Consider the following 12,515-nt stretch of genomic DNA (forward strand, 5'->3'; position numbering starts at 1 on the left):
TGCAGAGACATGATAGTCAATACTTTTTAAATCCAGATCTTTTTTTCTAAACCAAAAACAAAAAAAACAAAAAGAGCTAAAAATACCTTGGTTCAGAAATTATATAATATAATTTCTGTATAGTATACAAATATTAACTTGATGAAATTACCATACTGTCTTAATGAAACTAATGGTACTGCCATAATGCCATCAATCAGGGAGGTACTAATACACTATTCCACCAATAATACTGTCTGATATTCCAAATTCTTAACAAGATAATATTTATAAATATCATATTGTGTCTCTATTGTAAAAAGTAATAAGAACTGTAGGAGTAATAAAACCCAAAATGTGTGATTGTTATTATAAAAAAGAGAGGAAAAGAATGTGCTCTAAAGGATATAACTGCATGTATGTTTAAGTGTGTAAGAAAGATGACCACACGTATTACTAAGAGTTTGTTGGATCATTGAACAGAACTGTTTGTAGTCTCACTGTTTGAATGTCCACTTTGTATGTTTTAATTTTGTAACTTGAACAAAAATTTCTAAGATGACAGTATGTAATTTATCAACTAGTGATTTCTTAGTTTATTTTTATTTGAAATTCTGTATTACTATCCTTTTTTTCTTTTTTGCTTTTTCTCTTTAAATAGAATTTTAAAAAAATTAATAAAAAAGATAATATTTGTTCTTAACAAGATAATACTTCTGGATTTCTGCCAGTCTTGCTGATGAAATGGTATCTTATGATAGTCTCAATGAAGGCATTTTTTCCCCTTTATCCTTGAAGAACCATTTTACATGAACTGCCAAACTTTCCGTTCATTACTTTTTTAATTCAGTTCCTTAAATCCTAGGAAGATTGACTCTCTGCCAGTATTAAGAATCACAAATATATTTCTCCCTTATGTTCTTGGTTATGGATTTTTTTTTTTTATTATCCAAACGATTGTGGCTAAGTCTATCAATCTTTTGTAATTTCTGGGATTAGAGTCAAATTAAAAACCACTGTGACTCCCAGATTAATAAATAATGCTTGTTTCCTTTAGTACTTCTATGATTTCATTTTAAAATCTTGGATTCATTTGGAGTCCATCTTAGTATGCAGTATGTGGATCCAACTCACACTTTTTTCCATCCAAGCTCACTCATATCCATTAAACACAACCACATTCATTAAACAAGCCATCTTTTCCTCACTAATTTGAAATGTACTTTACACCAAATCTCATAAGTATTTCAGTATTTTGATCTACTTCGTAATTTTTACTCTTGCTCTTTGGTTATTCATTCATGCACAAAAACTAATCTAATTAGTGAGATTTTATAATAACAAATGCTTTGTATCTAGTGAGACCAATCCCCTTTTGTTGCTTTGTTAATCCTGTTTTCCTCACTGTTTTTAGCTGTTTATTTTTATATACTAACTTCAAAATCTCCTTATCTTACTTAGAAAGCAAAACAATGCTATTTGTTGGAAAAATCAGAAAAAATTTACAAACAAGTGAAGGATGTATTACAAATCTATCTTTATGATGTCATTTTGAGGCTCCCTAGCCAACAAGTTAAGTATTCCTGTTCATTCAGATCTTCTTTTGTAATCTGACACAGGGTTTTAAAGCTATTTTTATATTGATCTTACACATTTTTAAGATTAATTTCTAAATATGTTATCTTTTGCTATTAATCCCTTTTTCAAACCTATTGTTTTGAAAATGATAAATACAATGTTTGGAAAACCTTAAATAGTGTATCTTCAAAAAAAACTTCTCTCCCACTCCAAATTCCATCATATGATTAAATGTTTTCATTTTAAAAAGTTACTAATAAAAACTTGGAAGAAAAATGGGCACAGTTCACATTAGATTTTCATTGAAAACCGCGCATCTGCAATCTGCTGGTTTACAACCAATTACATCTTTACACCTCAACACACATACTCAGGGTCCTTATCATAAGCAATTACTTAGATTTATCTTTGCTATCACTGCAAAGATTAAAATAATACATCTTCAACAGACTCATAAGAGCTTTGTAAGCAGGAGTCTAATTTCCATTCTTCCTTGACAAAGTACTTAAATATTTACTTCAAAGTACTTAAGAAGCTGTGAGGTTGAGGAACTCTAAGGTCTTTAACCATTTGCCCCTTATGACTGAGATCTCCAGAAGGAAAGGGAAGAAGGAAAAAGTGTGGTATCTACCAGTCATGGAGAGATTTATTGGTCTAATATGATACCTAAAGAGTCTCTTAAAAAATAATAATAATTTTAAAAGCTGATGAGAAAAAATACTTTGTCAAGCGCTGCTGGCCAGTGAGATGTCTCTGAAGCTCTGTTAGTTCATCTTGATCAGCTGACTGGGGATCTTTAGTTCCTATGCAGTGTGAGGGCTTCTATTTATATTGTAAGGGAGAACAAAAGTAAAGAAAGTAGCTCAAAGCGATTTTTTTCTAAGGACAGAGCACTGTAAGCCTTTCAAAACTAAGAGACTGGGTCTCTCGCTCATAGTATTGTAGTATTTAAGTAACCAGCTTCCAGATACAGGAGTAAGATATATAATGTACTCCTTGGTTTTAAGTTTCCAAAGAAAAATATAGGTAAGTAAAAACATATTTTTAAAATAGTTAAATGTGACTTGTAAAATAGTCCTTGAAAGTTAAAATTTAGCATATTTGACAAGTGTTATAAACAACAACAAAAACTGAAAGCAAAAATACTTTAATCAGCAATAATGATAAATACAAATGTAAGGTTTTTCTACAAAGACAAGATATCTTCTTAAAGGTAGGTTACTTTAATACTCCATGGTTGGCAAAGATTTCCTGAACAGAGTATTTTAGTTCATAAATACCATCAATGACTAAATAATTACAAAATCAATAAATATTGGCTGTGCCTTCTCTTAGCACTCTCTATGTAAAATTAATGCCTTCTATTATGTCTTCCTTAATGTCATTTCTCTGCAACTCATTCTCTTTTCCCTCTCCGTTTGCTAAGGCTTTGCCAAATTTTACAATGTGAAAGAGAAAAACACAGAGATGGTGGTTTCCAATGAAAACCTTCAAACAACTTCTTGTGATTACTCCTGTGTAAGCAGGCAATAAAAATGTGAATTATGCCTTTCTCTTCTATAATTTAGAAGAAAGAAGACCCAGCAAAGAAACTCATAACACAAACTGTATTCAATGCTATTTTCTTCTGAAATTAACCACCAAGAGTTGGATCAAAAAGAAACATTTGGGAATCTTCCCTGCCATCGGTTTTCTGTTTTGAAGTGGAATACCTTCTGAAGAGTCTCTCTGCTGACCACTGCCCAAGTTACTTTGAGCACCCACTTAATCACTCTGGTCCCTAGTTTGTCTGTGAATAAGACAACAGAAGTATCCACAAAAGGATCTTCTAAGGTTCTTTTTTGGGTCTATGGAAACAAAAGCAATTCTGGCAGCCTTATTATACAAGTCTCCAGTGCTTTCTGAGGTGAGCTCTTGTGACATGCACATGTACCTCTAAAATCAATCAGATCCATGAGTAACATGGGGTAGTCTTCAGTCAGGTCATTTGGGAAGGACCGGAGGAGAGAAAAAAAGCACTAGTACAGAAAAGTTCCACGTTTAGGTCATTTAAGAGAGGAGGAGAACATAATGATTCTGACTGCCTAGTAAGTAATCTATCTGACGCGGAGGCTGGAGTGAAAAGTTAGACATTCCTGCTATTTGTTGATTCATTGAAGCTAATATTAAAAATATAAATATTCCTTGCTGTAAAGTTAGATCTATAGATTCAGTATTACACTTAAAAGGCTACAAAAATAACAGCATTTGTAAATGGTGCAATCTGTTTTAGACCTTATTGTAGCAAATACTCTTCAAGATAACATCAACTTTGCATAGATTCCTGGGGTTATCTGACAAGCAAAATCAGGAATGATTCCCTTCCCTAGGCTGAACTTTACTAAACTCATTCTTTTCAAATGATGTGAAAGTTTTGGGAAACGAAAATACAGAAGATCAGTAAGAATTATTTTACTATTTCCTTTATTCTGTGCCCAAAGACAATATTCCCTTTGCTAATACACATTTTTTTCTTTCAAGAACCTAACCATTCAGGAATGCTGTCCATTGGGGGTGGGGGGTGAGAATCTGCCTACAACACTGAGAAACCGGGAAAACTGATTCCAAGGGGTCATCTTAGCCTTCCTGAAACAGGGGATCTTCATTAGCTCAGTAAGTAGTTCAGTGCTCCTGGAAGTTTCCTTAGACTCCCTGTCTCCCTTGTGTTTGCTTTCATTCCTGCCTTTATCCACTCAACATTCAGCCCAAGCAATCAATCCCATGCAGACATTATACTGTACTAAGATCTTGGGACGTCATGATGAGCAAGGTAAAGTCTCTGCTCTAATGGCATTTACATCCTAGTGGTGGCAGAAAAGCTACTTAAAGGAAACAACGAAATGAAGTCAATTTCAAGACACTAAAAGGTGCCATCAATGTGGCTAAGCAGGAGGCAAATTCAGCCTGGATAGTGATGTTCCACCTAAGACTAAACTCATGAGTCAGCTGTGAGCACGGAGTTACAGGCAGACAAAAGTCTCATGGCAGCAAAACAAATGTGGGTGGCTTACAGAACACAAGGAAGTGTTGCTGGAGCACGGTGAATCCCCATTCAGTGACAGTGGAGGGAGACGAGGTTAGAGAAGTAGGCAGGGTCTGGATTATCCAATCTTGAGGGCCAAGGTAAGGAGCTGGAATTTTTCACGATCTTACTATATTTTAAAACACAACCTGACTATTCTCAGGAAACTGGGATCTGTCTTTTGCTTTACTTCTTGCCTTTAAACTCCTCAAGTTGGGCTCTTCACACCTGTATTTCCTTTAATTTCCAGTCTTTATCATTAGCTCTTCTTATTCCAATAGATAGACTATACTTTAGACTAACCCATAGCAGAATGTCAGTCAGTTCTTTTGGGATACAACTGTAGGATGTGTGTGTTTGTGCATGAGTGTGTGTGTGTTTGTGTGTGTGTCTTGATCATGACTAGGCAAATAAATCATAGAGCTCAAAACAATGAAAATGCAAGGTTCATGTTAAATGATTACTACTAAGAACTTCAAGACAGTGCAGGGTCCATTTAATTAAGGGGGCCTTTAAAGAACAGGGTCTTACTGACTATATAGTTCACAGTCATGAAGCTGAACTCAACCTTAATAAATGTTAGTTGAGCAACTGAATGCCTTTTATTAATGATTACTCTTTCATTTCACCTTACTGGTCAATCATAAACTTATTCAAGAACTTTTAAGTAGATAAGCCCCAAACAATGGTGATATAAAAGCCAGCTACCAGTAAACAAGAAACAAAGACTTTCTGAGGCAGCTTCATGGTGTTATCATGTACCAGCCAGATAACAATGATCACCCAGGCCTGTTCTGAAGTAAGTTACAATTTAATTGCTGTTATCACTTATGCATTACTCCTCCTCTTTGACATGTAAGTATTATAAAAAATAAATAGCTACCAAATAAACAGCAACCAATACCGCTATAATAATTGCTAGGTACTACATTGCTGAATGAATCCAGTAGCCTTATTAGAAAATTGGAAATACAGAAGAGTAACTACTGGACTCAGACTGAGGTTGCGATTTTCTTATTTTACATTATGCTTTCAAAATACTAGAAAATGTAACTATAAATCAAAATTTAAACTAATATATGTTTATTATCCTTTAGTCGTCAAAAAGTTAGAAAACCAACAATAATATAGGAAAACTTCTTTATCAAAATAGTACATATGAAAAATAATTTATTCAACCCCATATGTAAAATAGGACACAATCATATCAACTAGAGTTTATAAGATTTAATTATTTTCTGCTAAAGAATATTAAAAATTAAGTGTCAAGTCTTTAATAGCAATCTAGCTCTTTATATTTTAATTACATAATCAACACTTCCACATGCATACTAGGGATGGATTAACCTTGCCCTGAGGAGCTCTCATACCATTCCATTCATGATGGAAACCACTATTTAATCATTAGTCACCACAAGGATTTATGCAATAGCACAAGCACACTCAGGCTCAAACACTGTATTCCAGGGTTATGCACTCATTTAAAGCTTCAAGGAGAAACCTCAAGGTAGCATCTCTCAGTGTTGCATTATTATGATACCCATGTACAATGACAGATCCTTTATTATTCTAAGAACTCCTTGGACTGAGGTTCAACCTGGGTCTCTAAACTCAGCCCTATATTCAGCTGTCTAAAAAGTTTGTTCTATCTCAGAAACAATTTTAAAATGTTCCACTTACACATAGGCATACAGCCATATCCATAATTTTAACCAAAGCAGGAGAATATTTCCTACTATGAGGTATGATCAAAATATATAGTGGATGTTTAAATTTAAAAATTTTACTAGAGTAAAAGACACATTGCCATGAGTCCCCCTCAAAGTATACTCCCTCATTTTGAACACATGTAGTCCTTCATTCTTGCCTCTTTCTGGAGCACTTCTGGAAATCATTTTTAGTGAGTGTCTTTATAAGGTGTTATGTTTAATATCTGGATGTCCCCCGCAAAAGCCTCACATACAAGGTGGGCTTTTGAAAGGTGACTGGATTATGGGATGTGATATGGCTTGTGTCTAGACCTCCTCCCAAAGCTACATGTGGTCGTAGGTGGGGCTTTATGGAGGTGGCTGAATCTGGAGTGTGTGACACTGGGATCAACTCATGGTGTGATGCTGGGATTAAGGCTGCTCCTTACTAGGTCATAGCGTGGGCAGCCTTAATCCGAGGGTGAGTAGCCTGTATAAAATATAAGGGACAGAAAGTGGGCTGCTTTTGGTCGCTTGCTGCTTGCTATTTCACTGCTTTCTTGCCTTCTGCACGCTATCAGCTGTATCTCCTCCGTGATGCTCCTCTGCCAGGCCACCCTGCCTTGGAGCCAGCCAACTATGAACTGAAACCTTTACACACTGTTAGCCCAAATAAATCTTTCTTTGTTTAATTTTGGGTGTTGGATATTTTGTCTTAGCAATGAGAATAGTAACTAAGACAGGGAGTTACAGCTAAACATGATGTTAGCAGGCAGCCTGGTTGGAAGAGGCAGATCACTGAGGGCATGACCTGGAAAGATATATCTCTATTACTGATTCCTCCCTTTACACTGTCCACATCATGGAAGCCATGAGGTGAGTATATTTCCTCTGCATAGACCCTTCCATCATGTCATTATGCCTAGAAGCCAGCCAACTATGGACTGAAACCTCTACAAAATGTGAACCACATCTAACCCGTCCTTAAGTTGTGGGTGTGGGGTATTTTGTCCAAGAAATGAGGAAAGTGGCTAATACACAAGGAATGATCAGAACAACTATGAAAGGTAAATGTTTTGAATGGATTCAGGACATTTAAATAGTCATGACAGCACAACTATAGACACGAAAGAGTATCACTTTAGGAACTATTTAAGAAAGTGATATGATCTATAGGATACGTGTGTTCTAAGCAAGGGGGAGCAATCTGGGTGAGATTAATAGAAATGTGTCTTTTATTGTAATAAAACATTTAAAAATTTAAACATTCAGCTGGGTGTGGTGTCATGTGCCTGTAACCCTCACGTTTGGGGAGCTGAGACAGGAAGATCACCATAATTTCAAGGCCAGCCTGTGCTCACAGTGAGTTCAAGCCAGCCATAACTGCATAATGAAACCCTGTCTCCAAAAGACAAAAAATGTTTAAACATTCCTTGTACTTTTCAACCACACTGCACATTTTAACAAGAAAGCTGCTGTGTCTTCAGGTTATCATTGTCCATGACAAAGCTGCTTTCTACATGATACAGTAAAAACAGCAATGTGCAAAGACTGGGAAAAAACCTGAAGTTTAAGCTCCAGTCCTGCTACAATCCAACTAAATACCTTGGGCAGGTTTCTTCCCTCTAAACTGTTTTCCTCTACTATAAAACTGAAAGATGGCTTTCTCTGAGGACTGAGCTTGGGGAGGAACAGGGAGAAGGGAATTTTCCAGAATCAATCTGCCTAACTGACCTTTTCTCATTCTTCCTGGTCCTTCTAAAATGTACGGAGCTGAGTTTCCTAACTAGACTTCCCTCTTTCTTTCTTCCTCTACTTTTTCCCTGTTGGATGGTACTCAGTGAGGAAACTAACCAGTGCCCTGCTTTGGGCTGCCGCACCAGGCAAAGATCTCACGTCGTAGGCCAAGTTTCACTGTGGTAATTTGCTTATACACAGCGAGGGTTGAGCATGCGCACACACGAACGCACGCACACATACATACACACACAGATAATGGTAGAATTCTCGTCATTGCACACACATACATATGTCTCTGTTTATTCATACAAACTGTCTAGTTCTCTCTGCGAGAAGGTGTGTAAGAGCAATGACAGTTCTTTTTCCTAAATAATACTGTCCACTTAAAATTTTGTTTTGTTTTGTTTTTCTTTCCATAATATGACTGATTCAAGGTTACGATGCAGAAGCACAAGGTAAGCCTGGGACCTCTTGTGCTAGGAAGCAAAGAAGTGATCAAAGAATGATGTCAAAGGGGGCATCTATGGACCAAGTTGATAAAAAGGAATTTGAAATCAGAATAAAAAATCTGGCATCAGAACAAAAATAGAAAAAGAGAATTGAAGAAAAAAACGGAACTAGAGCTTTTGCTTGATTGAAAAGTACAATGAATGTTTAAATTTTTTTATGCCTTTTGGAGACAGGGTTTCATTATGCAGGGAAGGAGAACAAGAGTTGGAAGGAACAGGGAGGGATGGGAGGAGAAGGGGAGACAAAAAAAAGAACTAAGATGTGTTAGGCACAGGCACAGATTCGCTACAATAGAATCATTTTTACTGACAACATGTACTAACAAAAAAGATAGTAATACATTCTAACCTCTGATCACTAGGCATCTGTACGGATATTAACAAATGACTAAAAATATGTGAAGGGTAAAAAGCAAGCTCTATCATGCAACTGAATTCCAATTATAAACCTAGAAAGAGTGATAACATTAGACAACTGTCGGCTGGCATTCCTCATTGTAATAACTGATGGAATCAAGAATCATCCATAAAAGCAAAATCTGGCAGGAGAAGGTTTGATTAGGAGCAGAATAGTTTACAGTTTTAATGCCCCCCCTACAAGGCTCATTAATTGTTCATTAACTGATAATAAGCATAACATATTTATTACTAACTAACCTTAGAGAAACAGCAGACATATCTTAATAAAGAGATAAAGAAGTGAATATTACAGTCATGGAATAAACTGAGACCCGAGGGGATTCACAGAGAAGAGCATAGCATCACTTGTCTGCTGTGTCACAAAGGCTCATAAACTATGACAACGCAAAACAATCACCCAGACCGGGAAACTACCGAGTAACAGGCCTAGATTCTTCCATTTCATCAAAGTCGAGGCAGCAATAAATAACTATTCCAGAGGGAATAAAACTAAAACAACATGACAACTAAAACCAAGAGCAGCCTTGGATCGGATCCTAGACCAAAAGTAAAAGTGATTTGACTAAGTGGTGTGATTTTAATACAGTTGATGAACAACACAGTATTTTAGACTAAATGTACCTGTCCTCCAAATTTTGTACACTGAAGCACTAGCCCCTAGTACAGCTGTGTTTGGGTAAGTACACAGGATTAAAGGTCATAACAGTGGGACTCTCTTTGAAAGAGATTAGTTTCCTTATAAGAAAAGACACCAACAATGTCACTCATGCTTTTCAGATAGGTGAGGACACAACAAGATGGCAGACAAAGGAGAACCCAACCAGGAACTGAATCTGCCAGCACCTTGAATTTAGATGCCCCAGCTTCCAGAAATGTGAGCAATAACTCTCTTGTTTACGCAAACCAGTCTGGGTATTTTGTTATGGTGGTCCTAGGTGACTACACAGGATTATAGTAGTCATCAATTATTAACATTGATTTTGATGCCTATATGGTGATTAGCATAGGGATGGTATCCTTGAAAGGTTCCAAAACCTTAAAAATTCAAGATTGTAGGGGAAGTATATACAGGAAACTTGTGCATTATTTCTGTGACTTTTACACAAATTTGAAAATTGTTTCAAATAAAAAAGTGACAAGCTACATAATGTTCTACCTGTTAAGTTTTGTGGCACAATAGAGAAGCAGAAGGAAAGAGAAATTAAAAGTGGCCTTTTATTGAGGACTCAGAAAAGAGCCTGCAATCCACAGGGGATAGGCTATCTCCTCCTACTGGATACAGAGGGGCAGAGGGTGATGTGACTTCTGATCAGAAGTGGCGCATGGGACACGCACTGATGATATGTAAAGAACTGATTGGAATTTTCTTCACATGCAAATGGGAAAGGAAGTTGCAATTTGGGCCAAAGGGGAAGAAGGAGAACGTGGCCATCAGGGTAAACGCTTCTGCTTTGGCCTTCCATCATGTTATACCACCAGCATAATTGTACAATAATTTACACTACGGCAAAAACCTTTCACTACCCACAAAATTCTCCCATATAGGTGAAATACCAAAATATTTCAATTATCATCTAGAAGTATTTCATAAACATGAATTGTCATGTTATATTATGACTGTATGATACACATTTTCTTTTATTAAAGGAGAAAGCTGCAAAGACCAATGCCTCTGTATTGCTCTCAACATTATAGTACCTAAGGAAGGAATAGTTTCGTTTTACAATTACAAAAAAAAGTACAATACTAGAAAATTAAAACAAAGATACTATTATTAACATATTTATCCTACTGTGTACCTCAAACTGCATGGAAAAGGAGTCTAGAGGAAAAAAATAGAAGAAATGATTGCTGGCTTCAAGAACACTAACATTTAAAAAGGATGTAAGTCTATGCTGTAGGGAAACTCAAAGATAAGCCATCTTGTCCTGAAAGAGCTGACAATTTGCTGTAAGAACCAACACACATTTTCTAATACTGTCATTACAATAGAAATAAATCCAGAGTAAAAAGGAGTTCAGAGTACTTGTGTTGCATTGCCTCTGCAATTCTGTGGCCTTGTCACAAGGTAATCAATTACTTGCTCAAGGTGACTATCATAACTCAATCGACTACTACAATTACCTCTTACCTGTCCCACTTCCATTCTTGCCCCCATCTCTTAATCCAGTCTCACCAAATAACCAATTTCTCAGTGTAGCCAGGATCAGATCAATCACTCCTGTGCTTCAAATACTCTCAGTGGCTTCCCTTGGATAATGGCTTGAAAGGCTTTGTATTTTCAAGCCTCATTCTGACCCGGTTTCCTTTCACTGCTCACCCTGCTCACTATTCTGGGAACAAGCTGGCCTCCTTTTGTTCTCTAATCTTGCTCTTCACCGCCTCTGGGCTTTAAGTATGACCAACCTGGACTTGTCATTGCATGTGTAGGTTCTTATCAAGGTTCAGAAGTAGGCTCAAAAGTCACCTTTTTAGTACAACCTTACTTTTACCTCTTCAGAAAGATCAAACTTTACTACTGCTCTGACTTGTCACACTAGATTACTTAATACCAAGTCCCCTGTCCTCATTGCACTGACTTTTTCTGAAAGTGTTTTTAAGCATCTGTTACTTGATCTCCTGAAGTCAGTAAAAAGAATGCTGCATAGAGAAATGATCTTGTCTGACTTGTTCTGTGCAATAGTCCCTGTAGATTGAAGTATCTGACCCATGTTCAGGCTATATTAAACAAATACATGTTGAATGACTGTTTCTCAGGACCTCACGTTTCCTCATCCATGAAATGAGGATAATCAGACTGCCGTAACTATTAGAAGCAATACAACCTTCTTCTCAATTCCTATGGTGCTTCAGGCACTGTGAAAAATCACTTTATATGCATATCATCACTAATACTATGATTCTCATTTTACAAATAAGGCCACGAGGTCTTAGAGAAGTCAAATAACTGGTTTAAGGTCAGGGGCATGGTGAGGGGGAAGCCAAAAATACTTGAGAACCTGAGCTCTTAACTACTACCATAGTTTTTAGGAAGATGCTTCTATGTCAGCAAATTGGGCTATGATGTCTATTTCCTACCCCAGTTCTACTTTGTCCTATGGGACAGTTGGGAAAAAAAAGCCTTTTGGCCCTCCCCACCATGGCCGTCACCATCTCCTTCAATTCTTTAAGTGACCTTCAAACCCTGATCCCTGTCTTCTGAACAAACTTCTATTTGCCACATCTCTCCAGATGTGATTCTTTTTTTTTTAATTTTTTTATTTTAAAGATAAAATTCAAGAAGCAAACAAACAAAACAACAACAAAAGCAAAATAACGACGACAAAAGACACAACAGCGATACAGGATTTCAAAACAAGACGACAGGAATTTAACAATGGTTTTTATATTGCAGATCGTTATCCTCAAAGTACTTGCTCAGGCTACCAGATACAGGCACGAAGATTTCCTTTGGGCAAGGGTAAGGGGGCGTCAGAGCAATGGAATCTCAGGTCTAAGAAAATGCAGATGTCGAATGTTGGAGAAGTTAGCACAGGTGAG

At 36.7% G+C, this 12,515-nt stretch overlaps 1 protein-coding gene across 5 annotated transcripts in view; it reads right to left on the reverse strand.

The window, feature by feature from the left end:
* The window catches only part of Stxbp4 (syntaxin binding protein 4), a 166,123-nt gene that overhangs the window by 153,243 nt on the left and 365 nt on the right, over positions 1–12,515 (reverse strand). The window lies entirely within an intron of this gene.

This window comes from Cavia porcellus, unplaced genomic scaffold (assembly GCF_034190915.1).
Source record: "Cavia porcellus strain 051 isolate PalLab524CR breed Dunkin Hartley unplaced genomic scaffold, mCavPor4.1 scaffold_6, whole genome shotgun sequence".
Classification (NCBI taxonomy): Eukaryota; Metazoa; Chordata; class Mammalia; order Rodentia; family Caviidae; genus Cavia; species Cavia porcellus.